Source organism: Lissotriton vulgaris, chromosome 5 (assembly GCF_964263255.1).
Source record: "Lissotriton vulgaris chromosome 5, aLisVul1.2, whole genome shotgun sequence".
NCBI lineage: Eukaryota > Metazoa > Chordata > Amphibia > Caudata > Salamandridae > Lissotriton > Lissotriton vulgaris.
The window spans coordinates 236,885,451-236,901,071 of NC_141693.1; positions in this window are offsets into that span (position 1 = coordinate 236,885,451).

A 15,621-nucleotide genomic window follows, 5' to 3' on the forward strand; every position below is an offset into this window, starting at 1 on the left:
AGGAGTTATTATGGGGGTTATGCTGGTCCTCCCCAGTTGGGTCAAAGATCCCAGAAAAATGTAAGACCCAACTGTCCTCGCTAACTTGGGCAGTTCTGGAGGAATGGACTGTTAACAGTACTCCAGAACAGTTTACTATCCCGTAAGGCTGCAGCCTTAGTCAGGTCTTCCCAGGCTAGCTCTCTTAATTCTTGTTTCCTACGCTTCAGTTCGAGATTATATTTAGCCCTTAGAAGTTTGACCACTTCCCTATCTCTCGGGAGGTTAGATAATGCCTTCTTAAGATCTTTTAGCGCTAATGTACATGCTTGATCAAACCAGCCTAGCGTTACCCGTTTGTTTATGCCCTTGTTAATGGTAAGTGATTTTTTTATTATAATACCAAGTTCCTCGAAATCAGCTATGATACACTTGTGGGTGGCATCAGTTTCGAGGCAACGGGATATCACTTTCGTGCCTGCTCTCACAATTTTCCAGTGTAGGTCCTCAGATTTTGCACCGCACCATTTAATCCGTATACCATTTTGCCTACATGGGGTCATTTCATCTACAATCCTGCCGATAAAAAGATTTTTGGGGCCCCATATAAGAATAGACATGGTTAAGGCGTTATGATCACTAATACCAAAATCCATGATATTCGGGACCAAACAGAGTGGGATAATCTGGGTCGATATTAACAGATGATCAATAACAGAGGCAGTATTCCTCCCTGTGAAGGTTGGGGCGACATTACCATCTTTGTCCAGGGCAGGTTGGTGAATAACCAGGTCATACCTTAGCAGGAGATTATTAAGGGAAACACCGTAGGGGGTATGAATGAAATGAGCCAGGTTCTCCCCATTATCCCCATCAAATCCACATGCATTGGTATAAGAATATGGACAGGTTCTGATATTAAAGTCCCCTCCCCAAATAATATCGAAAGGTTTGTGGGTGTCGTTACAAATTTTGTTCAAAGCTGATTCAAGTTCATCTACAACCGAGGTACTAGTTGGATCAAATGTATTATTGTAATGATTGATCAGCAAGATGTTCCGACCCCCGCTATTTGCTAACTCCAATATTTGGGAGTGTGAACCAACTGTAGAGCAGGATCTTACACTTACTGGAAAGTGCACAGACAATAAAATTAACAAACCACCTTTAGCCCTACCCATAACAGATTCTTGTGCAGGGCAGTTATAAGAGACAAAGCCATCATAATGAATATCAGTAATTGATAATTGATTCCTGTAAGCAAAGGATATCAAACCCTGAAATATATTCCCTCCAACTCAGAGCTGATACCCTCTGTCGCCACCCTGCAATATTCCAGCTCACCATAGAGTAACCTGATCGGCTGGATTTCAGTACTGGTTCTATGTGGATGGTTTTGGAGAAGGGGGCTACACTAGCACTTCCCACAACGGGAAGGTCCAGAATATAAGGTGGAGGATAAACATCCGTCGTCTCAACATCCTGGGCAGGTGTTATGGGCAGAATGTCATGTTTTGGGGTGGTAACCAGGCAATTATCTGGGCGTATAGGTTTACACACAACTTCCCCATCCACTGTATCAGCAACTATCTCGGAGGGTGGAGGCTCAGGGGTGCATATAGGGGGTAGTCAATCTATTCCCTCTAGGCCCTCTAGGCAGCTGTACCGGTTATGCTGGGGTGTAAAATGGGGTTGCAGTGCTGGTCTTGTTTCATATAATCTTAATCTGCCCCTTCGTTCGACCCTTGTCCAGTCGTGCCTTCCTTTAAATTGGGTTACATTATTGGGTGGAGACTGGAAGGGTCTGGATAGTTGAATCAAAGGACCTATTAAATCCCGCACAGATATGGGATACCGTACGGGGATCTCTGAAGCTAACAGTAATACAGTCCCCATTAATGGACTTCTGTGTCTTACCTATCCAGGGTACCCTCCTTACCATGATGATTTCGTTGTGCAGGTGGGCTGGCAGGGGTCTATTCTAATTGAGCCACTTAATGATTTTACTTTTCAGGGAGCTAAAGGTTTCAGTTTCCCTTTTTTCCAAGGGGGAGCTCCGGCTAAAACTACCATATACCGGTTAGCTTCCGGCGGGAGATCAGGCCGTCGTGGTATGGGGGCTCTGAATTCTTTAATTGGGGACCCTTGTATCCCGTCGGCCGTTTGTACCGGGGGATTGGGCAGACAAGGTTGGTGACCAGGTTGCTGTGAAGTTACATTATTATCTAGGCTAGGAGGAAGATGGACCATAGAGGGGCCTACTGTAGAACAAGCAGGGTGTTGGGTCGTAGTAATGGGTTGGGAAACTGAAAAAATGGGAGCAGTTTGAGGAGTGCATAAACTTTTAAGTTTAGTGGAGTTAACTAAGATAGTGGCTGTGGTTTTCTCAATGTTGGACATTCTAAGATCCAACCTTTCTAGTTTAGCCTCCAGTGGGGATATAATGGATTTAAGTAGGGCAGCTATACTTTCAATAGAGACCTCGCATCTAGTGGGTGCTGTTTCCTGGATGATATAGGGTGGTGTTGGATCATTTTGTAACTTGGCAGTTTTGGAAGACCTTCTCACTTTTTTGTCTTTTTTATTATATGCCCTTTTCCGTTTCTTAATAGCACCTTCCCTCTCCCCCTGACACTTAGAATTAATAGAGCTCTCTTCAGGAGCAGAAACAATAGAAACATTGTTGCTATCAATAACATGGTTGATTTCAGGTAGAGTTACATTCACCAAAATGTCAAGGTCCGCTCTTGGCGGGTTTTCTACATCATGGAGGGGGGGTTGCATAACCCCCTCATGGATAGAATTATCATCGAGTCTTTCTGGTGTTTTGGCATTAGCCAGGATCCCTAAGGAAGATCTTTTTATAGACATTAGTTCTTTAGATAGGCGTTTCTCCAGGGTGATAATTTCCTTATCAATAATGTTATTCGCCCTAATAAGAAATTTATCCATACCCCCAGTAACAGATCCACCAGTAATCAAGGACTTACTCCGCGTTTCCCGCCCAGCCATAGAAGCCAGGTGTCGAGTGGATGTAGTTAGAAGAAGCAGTTAGGGGGGTGGCCCGGTCCTGTCACTACTGGTCACGAACGGGCACAAACGGGCCCGCTCTTGGCCCGGTCTTCACCCGTGCGCGTCCGCACGCGTCCCGCGGGCTGAGGATGAGTGTCCAACAATATAGTTCCTTTAGGTAAGACCACGCCCCTGATTTCTAGGCAAAGGGAAGAGGCGGCGGGAAGAGGACCAGCTGTGGCAGGTTAGCGCACTGCCCGCTGGTCCTCGCAGTCCCGCGGCAAGCCTTAGATGAAATGCAGCTTCTATCCTCAGTTCGTTGTTGCTGGTATCGCCCAAGGACACGAGCGGCGCCCGCGAAGCGGGAGCCGCGAGGCGTAGGTCAGGGTCCGGGTAGGCAGCAGGTAAGGCAGGGTGCGTCCACAATGCAGCCTGTTCCTCCCAGAAAGCACACACAAAGCTCAAGTCCGGCCCCTGATTTCTAGGCACAGGGAAGAGGCGGCGGGAAGAGGACCAGCTGTGGCAGGTTAGCGCACTGCCCGCTGGTCCTCGCAGTCCCGCGGCAAGCCTTAGATGAAATGCAGCTTCTATCCTCAGTTCGTTGTTGCTGGTATCGCCCAAGGACACGGGCGGCGCCCGCGAAGCGGGAGCCGCGAGGCGTAGGTCAGGGTCCGGGTAGGCAGCAGGTAAGGCAGGGTGCGTCCACAATGCAGCCTGTTCCTCCCAGAAAGCACACCTGAGGAACGTCGGATCACTCACCTTTAGTGATTCAAATTGGGCATCTGAAAGCGGATGCACAGTATCCCAAATTATAGTTAGCAACTAAAATCATATTTTGAGCTGAACTCACCGGGAATTCTTTGACAGTGTGGTTAGCCACCCTTCGTGACAAAGCATTCCTGAGAGGGAAAGAAAACAGTTTATTTCTGAACTGGAAGCAAGAGTACTTCGTCTAAAATGTGAACACCAGGCCACACATGAGAAGTGGGGTGAGTGCCAACTCGATTTTGACAAGGCCTTCTTGCTGCAATTTTATCTGGATGAGGCCAGGTTAATCTGGATTACCTCTAATTAGCGTCTGTAATGTTACATAATTGTGAGATTTTGGTGACCTTTGACTACGAGTTTTAACTGCCTTAATTTTGAATGTACATCATATTTTGCGCTCTCAGTTTGTGCCTTCTTGCAGCCTCAGAGTATGATGTTTTCATTTCTCCTCAGCACAGACAAAACAGCCTTGCTGGAACAGAACGTATGGGATGTGCGTCTGAAAGTGTGAGAGAGGAATGTACTTTTCTGTCTCTCGGTCAAAACACGGAGGTTCGGCTGGCTTCCATCTTGACCTTGGAACAGATCTATATGGTCGGCCTTGGTTTCGGTGATAGGTAAAGGGAGGGGGAATTCCTGGAAGTCTCTCTCTGTGTTAGTATTAAAGAGAGGACGTTTTGGCGCTCATACATAAGCTCACTCGTGAGGTAGACTCACCGTCACGGGGAAAGTTTTGCTGTCCCATTGAGACTTCTGGACGCCTGAAAGTGCTTCACAGTCAAGATGACCAGAATGTTGTGTGCCACTCAAATAGTGATGTATGAGTGTAATGTAATGTAACTGTGTCACGCCGCGTGCTACATCTCGCGGCGTGCGTCCTTTATCATTAAAGGGCTTGGCTCATGTTCAGACCGCGAGCCACGGCCCGAGCTTTTAATTGTTGTCTTTCAAATGTGTTGTCTCCCGTGCATGGTCGGCTGAGTCCTTCGGTTGGCCATTGCAACCGTTGGCTTTCCGATGACCAGACGCTCATGTACGGGTGGAGTTATCAATATGGATTAAACTTCACTTACTCATCCTTCTAAGTTTCCTGAGTAATCCTTCGAGGTCCTGTCCAATCCACCACATAATTTGGCGACGATCGGGAGACTCCACCCCACCTGCGCTGAATTTTGTATTTATCCGGCACCTCATCGTCAGCGTCGTCTTCAAAGGTTTTCTACTAATAAGGAAGACTTCTCAAGACAGCCAATTTTAATAGGCTATTGAAGGTTGAAACCGTCCCTTCAATCACAGGGTTTGTTTTTCTTCCTTTCCTTAACAAACCTCGCCTATTGGTCGGTTACAATCTGCTGCTTTTAACGATTCACCTCATTGGATCTTCGTTTCTTTTATTTCCTGGAGGTATCGTGGGAACTTTCCTGAATCAAGACGACACAACAAGGTACTGTTATCTTTAATTTTACTTTTTCAAGCGTATCTTCAACGATACGCACGTTGTTCTTGGAAGCTCCTTAATTAATCATCGCGTATCCTTTCAGCGATACGCACGCTTCCATATTCACTGACTCATTCATGTTGTGGAAGCTCCTTAATTAATCATCGCGTATCCTTTCAGCGATACGCATGCTTCCATATTCACTGTCTCATTCATGTTGTGTTACCGCGTATTTCTGCAGCGATACACACGTTCTGTTCTTGGGAAATTAAGCATATTTGTTGACTTCAGCGATATGCACGCTTATAAAACGGGCATATTTATTCTTCAATTTCGACAGCGATATGCACGCTTATAAAACGGACATTTTTATTATTCATTTCCTTCAGTGTTTTACACGTTTTTAAATCTGGCTTACCTACTGTGTTTTTACTACTGTACTACACACTGGTTATAACGTTTCAATTTCTTGATATTTTATTGCTCAATTTATTTGCTAATTCTTTTCTTGTACATTTAATTGTCACTCTTTCTTATACTGTTATTGACAACATGGCTAATAGTCAGTGGCATCAGATTACACAACCTCCACCCTTCTTAAGTAAACCTGGTACTCCTGACATCATTTGGTCCGAGTGGTTCGGTTTATTTGAGAACCATTTGATTGCCATTGATGCTACTGACTATTCTGCTCAAAGAAAGTTCGCTATTCTTTTTGGTTGCTTAGGTCAGGCTGGCCAGTGAATTTTTAAGAGTATTATCCCTATAGCTCCTCCTATTTCTAATGATGAGAGTGGGGATAACCCTTGGAATGTATATATTGAAGCCATTGCCAGACTTAAAAAACAATTCTGTGATGAGCCTAATATCATGCTGGAGCGACACCATTTTTATTCCAGGAAACAAAAAGAAGAGGAGAAGGTAGAAGAATACATTGCGGCTCTCAGAGTATTGGCTATCACTTGTAATTTTGAACCTTCTCCAGATAATTTTATTAGGGACCAATTTGTATTCAACTGCGCTTCTAGAAAGATTAAACAAAGAATTCTAGGATGTAAAAACGCATCTTTAACTGAAGTCATCGATCTCGCCCTAAGCATCGAACGCTCTACTTTAACTAGTAAAGTAGTGATGGAACCATCCAAACAAGCGGTTAATGCTATAGATTATTATGACTCTGATCAAGAAGAGGCTATTTGTTCCATTACTAACAAAAACAGAATTCAAACCAACAAAACTTTTCAAAAGAAAAAGAACTTCTTCTGTTATAGATGCGGTTCAAAGGATCATATAGGAAATGCCCCGAATTGTCCTGCACTCAAGAAGCGTTGTTCTATCTGCAAAAAAATTGGCCATTTTCAAGGGGTTTGCAGATTCGCTAAGAAACCTCCTAATGTAAATATGATTGATGTTGATGCATGTTCGGATTCTTTTAGGAACATTGTTGTTACTTTAGATTTCAATGGCGATATTGACTCCATTAAGGGCCCTCTTTGTTCCGCTATTATTGACAATGTTCATCTCCAGGTTATGGCAGATTCAGGTTCTCCATTTACAATTCTTAGGGATTCAACTTTTTATGAAAAGTGGGACAAAAGAATTGTGTTGATTGAGTCGGATGTCAATCCAAGGGCATTTGGTGAGAAGGATATTAACATGCTGGGTTACTTTGAAGGATTAGTTCAATGCCTTGGAAGAGAGACAGTCACTAAAATTTATGTGGCTGAAAAAGGTAAAGACATTATAGGCTGGAAAGATCTAGCCAAGATGGGTCTTTATTTAGTTCCCGGAGATGAGAACCCCATCAAAGTTGGGAAGTTACCTAATTTCAAAACTGACCTTCCTATTGCTGTCATAGAGAGCTCTAGTATAGAGAGCCCTAGTATAGAGAGCCCTAGTATAAACATACAAGACATTGTATCAGAATTTAAACCTGTTTTTAAGGAAATGGTGGGGAGCGTGAAAGGATTCGAACACAAGATTAGACTGATACCTGCAGCTCAGCCTATAGCTCATAAAGTTAGAGCAGTTCCATTGAGTGTCAGATCAGAATTGAAAGAAATGCTGAATGATCTATGTAAACAAGGCATCATTGCACCTGTCAATTCTTCTCAATGGGTCGCACCAATTGTTGTTGCCCATAAAAAGACAGGAGAGATTAGGTTATGTGCGGATTTACGCTCATTAAATAAGAACATAATCGTTGACTGTCACCCGCTACCTAGAATTCACGAGCTTCTGGCAAACATAGGCGACGCAAAATGGTTTTCGCTGATCGATCTTAGGTCAGCGTACCATCAGGTGTCATTGGCTAAGGAATCCCAAGAACTTACATCTTTCATCACCCCATTTGGAGCTTTCAAATTTCTTCGCCTTCCTTTTGGTTTAGCGTCCGCTGGTAGTGTTTTCCAGAAGCTGATGGATGTATTATTTCAAGGGATAGCAGGTGTACAGGCATATCTTGATGATATTTTGATTTTTGCAAAAACTTTAGACGAACATAATGTTATTCTCAGAAATGTTCTTTCAATTTTGATGTCTAGGAATATGACTGTTCGCAGTGATAAATGCAAGTTTGCAGTGAACAAAATTGATTATTTGGGTCATACGGTCTCAGACCAAGGTATCACTACGTACGTTAAAAGTACCTTTGCACCCTACTGAATTTCCTAACTCCCCTTGGGAGAAAGTTGGGGTAGATTTTTCAGGTCCGTATTCCATTCTTCAACAGGAAAATAAGTATGTTATTCTTTTAGTCGATTATTTTTCGAAGTGGATGTACTTTGATTTTGTTAAGTCACCAGATTCAGATTCTACCATAACTTTTCTCAAGAAGGTTTTTGATTTAGAAGGGTCTCCAAGATTTATCGTCACGGATAATGGGACTCATTTTGTTTCCGATAAAATATGTAAATCTTTGAAGCAATTGGATATTAAACAATTGAAGGTAGCACTATATTCTCCAGCTTCGAACGGTCTCGTTGAGAGGGGGAATAAAGTTAATAAAGAAGGTGTTCAGACTGCGGTATCTTGTGGTTACAGAGTAGCTGAGTTTGTGAAGCAAAAAGTTTGGCACTATAATACTTCCCCTCATTGCGTGACTGGTGTCTCTCCGTTTTCTTTGCTGAGAGGGAGAGAGAATCGTTCTGTCTTATTTCCTTCTTGGTTGCACCAGGATTCTCCAGGGAAATCTGTTGATTTTGACTCGGTTAAGAAAGCTGTTCTAGAGAAACAAATTCAAATGAAATTACATTTTGATGGGACTTCAGATAGCAAACTGGTGGATGTTCTAGTTGGTGACTGGGTTTTAATCAAGAATCCTGGAAAAGTAGTTAAAGGACGTTCAAATTTTTTTGCCCCTGTCCAGGTTGTAAAAGTTAGCAAGGGAGCGGCTTTTCTGGGAAAAAAGGGTTGGTGGAATAAGCGTCAATTAGTGAAGGTGTCTGATCATCAAGCTGATATCATCAAAAGTAAGAAGTGTGGAGATAGGTCGGATAATTTGGATTGGAGTTTTTGGCTGGATGCTCCTTCTGATTCTTTTGTTTCTAGTCATTCCTCTGTGCAACTTCCTGTGGAGGGCTTAGCAAATTCTTCAAGGGTTGTCAATAATCAAAATCCTACTGTTGGCAAAAATGTTTCTTCTTTTGGTAGACGTATCAGGGCTCCGGAAAGATATAACGAATTTGTTAGATTCTAGTTATGTTTTTTTTTTATTTTTATTTAGCATTTTTTTTTATTGCTATTTTGTTCACTGTTGTAAGGGGGAAGGTGGTGTAATGTAATGTAACTGTGTCACGCTGTGTGCTACATCTCGCGGCGTGCGTCCTTTATCATTAAAGGGCTTGGCTCGTGTTCAGACCGCGAGCCACGGCCCGAGCTTTTAATTGTTGTCTTTCAAATGTGTTGTCTCCCGTGCATGGTCGGCGGAGTCCTTCGGTTGGCCATTGTAACCGTTGGCTTTCCGATGACCAGACGCTCATGTACGGGTGGAGTTATCAATATGGATTAAACTTCACTTACTCATCCTTCTAAGTTTCCTGAGTAATCCTTCGACGTCCTGTCCAATCCACCACAATGAGCTAGGAGTTCTATTGCTCTGTGATGTTTTCATGTTGTCCTCTTTATTATTGTTTCCTTTATTTGACAGAGTTTATTCCTGGCGTTTGACAGTGCTTGTTTCTTGCATTGGACGTCCATTATTATTCTCTGCGTATGTTTTGCTCCCTTATATTTGACTTGTGAAAGTTCAATTAGTATTTGACTTGTGGTTAAATATTATTATTTGTGTTTGTTTGACTATTATTAACTGCTGGTGTTTTATCATCTGCATTTGATTACTTGTGAGTGTCTTATTATTACTTGCTTGTGCACATATATGTATATATATATATATCTATATACATTTGCATGTTATATTACCGGTAACATTTGACATCTGGGAAAGTCTTTCTGTTAGAGAGTGTTGCATTAATAAATCCCCACGCTTTATTTTGAAACTGCCTGTTGATTTGCCTCATTTGGTGAGTGCTCAGCCTCCTTCCCAGGTGTTTTTTTCTTATTTTACTGAGTGCCTCTTCTTGGGAGCACTAATTAATTTTATTTGGGAGTGTAAAGCAAGCCATTTTGGTAGCAGGAGTTGGGTATGATTTTTAAAAGGGAAAGGAGAAAAATGTTTTCCTCAAAGACAATGTTTTCAGAAACAGATTCCCAGATGCCAACTGAGATATTGGGGTGGGAAGATGCCCCTTATGCATGTAAAACAGATGAGGGGCAAGCACAGATATTTAAATGATTGCAGAAAGCCTCCTTCGAAGAAGAAAAAGAGCTTAGCACTTCAGGGAGAAAAGGCTGGATTTCTTTTGAGTGCCTTTCGTAGTATGTATGAAAAACGTGAACAGTTGGAAAGAGAACGTGATCAAATACAATAGCAGTTGAAGTTAAAACAAAACAAATTGTTAAAAGATAAACCGCAGAGATACCAAGTGTGTGAAGCAGTATAAATTACCGGACTTTTCAGATAGCCACATTGATTTGGAGGACAGGAATGTTGTTCACATACAGCCAGTGCTTCAACGAAAGCTGCAGGTTAATTCACAATACTCACAGGTTTTAATTCATTCTCTGGAGGACCTTACTTAGCAAGAGAATAATGGGGTTTTAGATAGATTTCAACAGAAACCAGGGAAGGCTTTGCTAACATAGATTGTGCGTTTGTTTGATCTAGGAGCCTTTGAAGTTATGTTAAACCGAGCAAATGCAGCAAAGTTTTGTGCACTTAGCGTTGACTCCACTGTACAGGACCAATAAAAAAAATGATAGAGAAGATAATAAAATCATCCTGTTACAAATAGCCGTTTCTGGGTGCAGTCACAAGTTAGACTGGCCAGAGAGTGATAAACCCTGGTTTACATTGAGGGATGCTATGCAGAGTCTTAAGGAAGAAATTATGAGAAATGGTCAACCAATCAGGGGAATTGTAAGCACACTACTCACCCTTGAGGGTTTCAAAGGCGCTGGAGAAATACAATTTTTAAACTGGATTTTGAGTGGTGAGAGTACAGGCAATGTGCTTTTGAATTGACGAGAGGCTATGCAATATGCTTTAGATGTGTGACAATACAAGAAGAGGGCGTTTCTGGGATTTGGAACTAAAATATTGCCAGAAACCGTGAAGTGTTGGTGCGTTGGATGCCCTTTCCTGGCATGTGGTTGCCTTTGTCTGAGTGGGGCCATGAGGGAGCCGGAGCCCCCAACCCCGAAGTGACCGCCTGACAGCACAGACTGACGCCTTGCCTGATGCCTTTGGCTAAACCAACAAAATGATACAGACAGCTTTCTACAGGTCATATTTAATGTGCTCAAATAAGTCTGACTCTGAAAATTAAATATAAGTCCAGCTAGATGAAAGTGGGGATTCCAAGCGTATTTTTAAATGACAAATGTGAAAGGATATTGCTTTAAATATAACAGGAGGGCCGTGTACATTCACAGTTTGGAATTATGTTGTTTTCATTGACTCCAGCATTGTATACCCAGAGTACAAGAGAAACAGTTCAGCTTGATGAAGATGTTGTTTTTATTATTCTGAGATTCACTTTTTGTCTGAGACAGAATATATAAGTTTAGCTGCTTCTATAGTAGAAGTTTCAGGATTAGCCATTCATAACACTAGCATTAATAAGTTAAAATGTTTGCTGGTTTGTGTATTTCTCACACATTTATTTCTGTAGCCGGAATTATTATTAGATCTAAAAGTTTTTTAGGTGGAATAATCATAGTAATATGTGCCATGATTTTATTATGTTGCTTTTTTAATGTGTGCCACATTTTATATTAATTATTTCACCTAAAGAAGTTGATTTTAGATATGCATTTTCTGAGGGTCAAAGGTCAAGGAGTGGAGTGTAATTCTAAATAATTGTGAGATTGTGGTAACCTTTGACTTTTTGTTTTACTGACTTCATTTTGAATGTACATCATCATTTTGCGCTCTCATGTTGTGCATTCTTGCAGCTTCAGAGTATGATTTTTTAATTTATTCTCAGCACAGAGCAATACAGCCTTGCTGGAACAGAACATGTGGGATGTGCGTTTGAAAGCGTGAGGGAGGAATGCATTTCTCGGTCTCAGAGTCAAAACCCAGAGGTGCAGCCAGCTTCGGTTTTGACCTTGGAACAGACAGCACGATCAGCCTTGGTTTTGCAATAGATGAAGGGAGGGGACATTCCTAAAAGTTTCTCAGTTTTAATAAAAAAGTATTAAAGGAAGGAAGCTCTGGCGCTCATACAGAAGCTCACTCATGAGGTGGATGCTCCGTCACAGGGAAAGTTTTGTTGTCGCATTGAGACTTCGGGAAGACTGAAAGTGCTCTCCAGTCGAGATGCCAGAATGTTGTGTGCCACTCAAAGGGTGATGTATGAGCTATGAGTTTTATTGATCTGTGATGTTTTCAAGTTGTGCTCTTTATAATGGATTCTTTTGTATAACATAATTTAGTCCTGGCATTTGACAGTGCTTGTTTCTTGCACTGGACGTCCATTATTATCTGCTTATGTTTTGCTACGTTATATTTGACTTGTGAATGCTCGATAAGAATTGAACTTATCAGTATTTCTTTATTATTTGCGTGTGTTTTACAATTATCTGGTGGTGTTTTATCTTGTACATTTGATTACTTGTGAGTGTCGTATGATTATTTGCTTGTGTATATATATATCACACACACTTGTATGTTGTTTTATCTGTTTGATTTGACCTATAGGAAAGCCTTTCTGTTAGAGAGTGTTGCATTAACCCCTTTCCTGCTCGGCACATTCCCCTGCTGTGCTGGGGGGGCGCGCGCAGCACCCCGGTGCTCATGACAAGCTGAGCTCGTCACGGCCACACCCGTTTCTTTAGAACGCTCAGGACAGCAGGGGAATTTGCCCAGCGTGCGAGCGTTCTAAAGGCCATGACGAGCTCAGCTCGTCATAAGCACCGGAGCACTGTAGCTCATGATGAGCTGAGCTCGTCATGAGCATGCAAGGGGTTAATAAAACCACACACTTTATTTTGGAACTGCATCTTGATTGGCCTCATTTGGGGATTGCTGATCCTCCTTTCCAGGTGTTTTTTCTTGTTTGCCGAGTTCTCTTCCTGGGAGTGCTACATTTCTTTTATTTGGGAGTCTAAAGCAAGACAGCGTGTCTTTGACATGGGAGACAAATCTGTGGTTTACTGGCTGGCCACCAGGGACACTGTATCTAAGTTGATCCCGCAGAGATAGACTCGGATTCAACTGTGGTCAATACTGCTACGATTCCCTCTATCCTTGCCTCCTACTATCAAACACTATGCACAAATTGGGTACTTTCTAACAGCAAGCAATCCACTGAACTCATTGACCATCTCTCCCTCCGAGTTCTGAACAGGTGCAATGGGGAAATGTTGGGAGATGAAAGTGGGTGAAATTTGGGCAGCTATTGGCAACATGCTTCCAGGCAAAAAGCTCCAACCAGGTGGGTTCCTGTTTGAATGCTAAATTTAAATCGCTTCTTTGCCATCAATTATTAAATATGTTGCACAAGGCGTTGGGTGAGGCCTGATGTCACCCAAACTTGATTTGAATACAATTTTGCTAATACCCAAGTCAGAGCATCCACAGCTTTGCTCCGCATATCATCTGATTTTCCTCATAGATATGAAGACTAAGATTTTTGCTAAATTCTTTACTGCAAGATTGTTGTGAGTTGTCCCTTCCCTAATTTACCCAGAGCAGTGTAGATTTACCTCTAACCGTAGCACTTGACAATGCATCCATAGAGTCCATTTCACACTTGAACAGACTGGTACCTTCCAAAACCTATATGCAATCATGCAAATAGGTTTTGAGAAAGTAATTGATACTCTTGACTGGACCTTTCTCTTTACGATGCTGTTGTGCAAAGGGCTTGGATCGAGCTTTATGTCCTACATATGCCCACCCTCAAACTCTGGTTAAATTGAATGGCATTGTGACATCCACTTGTCCGAGCTAACAACGTACCAGCCAGGGATGGTCCCTTTCCCCACTATTTTCACCTTGGTGATGGAGCCTTTGGTGACTGGAGTCAGGTGTAACACTCAGATGACTGGGTTCCAATAGGACAGAGGCACTGAGGACTGCATCGCACTGTATCCTGATGATAGGCTGGTCTTTCTGGGTTGTTCCTGAGACACTGCCCCCACGGCTGATTAAAATGCTAGACTTGTACAGCAAAGCATCTGCCCTGATGGTCAACTGAACCAAGTCGACCCTTACCCTGATCAGAGGTGGCTTGGAATCGGTTAACTGGCAATCCCATTTCTGTATCTACAAACTCAGTTTTAAGTACCTCGGCATGTGAATTGCACTGGAAAACAGATTTAAACTTACTTGTAGTCTAACTTATCCCAACTGCTATCTAAAACATGTAAGTATATAAATGGGTGGACAAACATCCAGCTCAATATCCTGGGGGAGAATAGCCCTCTTCAAGATGATGTCCCTACTCAGGTTCCTAAAAGTACTTAAAAACTTTCCCCTACAAATCCATAGGGTACTGGGAGCCTGGAAACGCTCCTTTCATTGGGCAAATCTGTCCCTGTGCATTCTGTTAGATGATAGTACATAATCCTAATAGGATGGTGGTATGGGTATGGTAGAAAACTGAATATAACTGGGCCTCACATATCCTGGTATTGAATAATTGGTTTCACAGAAAGTACCCTGACCCAGTATGCTGAACCAAAAGTTTCCTAATCTGTAAAGGAAACATACTGGGCTTAATGTACAGTGTTCCTATTTTGCACATGCTCCCAGAAGTAATTAAAGTGACCATTTACTGCTGGTGATCTGCTCTCTGTTAGATTGGGTGGTTTAAATCACAGACTTAAAAAATGACTTTCTGACATGGGAAATTACTTCTATATAGTGCTGGATTTGCTAAAATTGAGCTTTGGAACCACCAAGTTCAGTAACGTTTTGGCAGGCAAACAAATGAAGCTGTGTCAGGACTTCAACAGTGAATTTAACCTGCATAAAATGCAATTCCGTAAATAACATCAGCTTTGTCATTCACTGGCCTCCCACTGGGCAGCCCTGATTGACCTCCCAGAATATAGTCCTTTGGGGGCCAAGATTGTTCTTCACCTACTGAGAAAGATGGATACGTTGCATGTACAAGTCCCTCATCATCAATGCCCTCAGATCATTTCTGGGCTCTTATGAAAAATGGGAGGGCTGGGTGGATCCCTTTAATGAATGTGAGTGAAGAAACAAAAAAAATAGCCACACGTGAAATTGTCATACCCATCCTTCTGTGTCTCATGCAGCTAAATTACCGACATCTTACTTCACACCGAAGTACTGATGGGCATGACTGCAGGATCCACTCACCCTTGTGATTTCTATGTGACACTACTGAGTTGATTTCTTTAATGTTGGTTGGGGCTGCCCAGTCATTGTAAAATACTGGATGAAAACTCCTACTACTCTCTCTAGAGAGCAGGCCAGTGGATTGCTCTCTTTGTATTTCTTCAGTGGCCATTATAGAAGAACTGAGTGGCAGTAGGGTGGAACATGCCCGGGTCGTACTGCTATAGTGATCGTAAAGAAGAACAACACTTGGTATTGGAAATCCCTTATCACTATCCTTAAATTGGTGTGGTAAGTCATGGATAAATGCAAAGATAGAGAACCCCATCTATAAGACCAGAGGATATACTTATAATTATAATTAAAATGTGGGGTCTGTGGCAGACTATTATGGAACAAATAATGCTTTGTGTCTCTGTATGTTACAATATCGAAAAACCTTGCTACTAATGCTGCACTGTGTTGTATTTCTAGACCATTCAAAAAAGGAACAAAATTTGGTTTATAAGAAAAACAAAACTTGCACCTGAAGTTCACTCACATGGCAGCA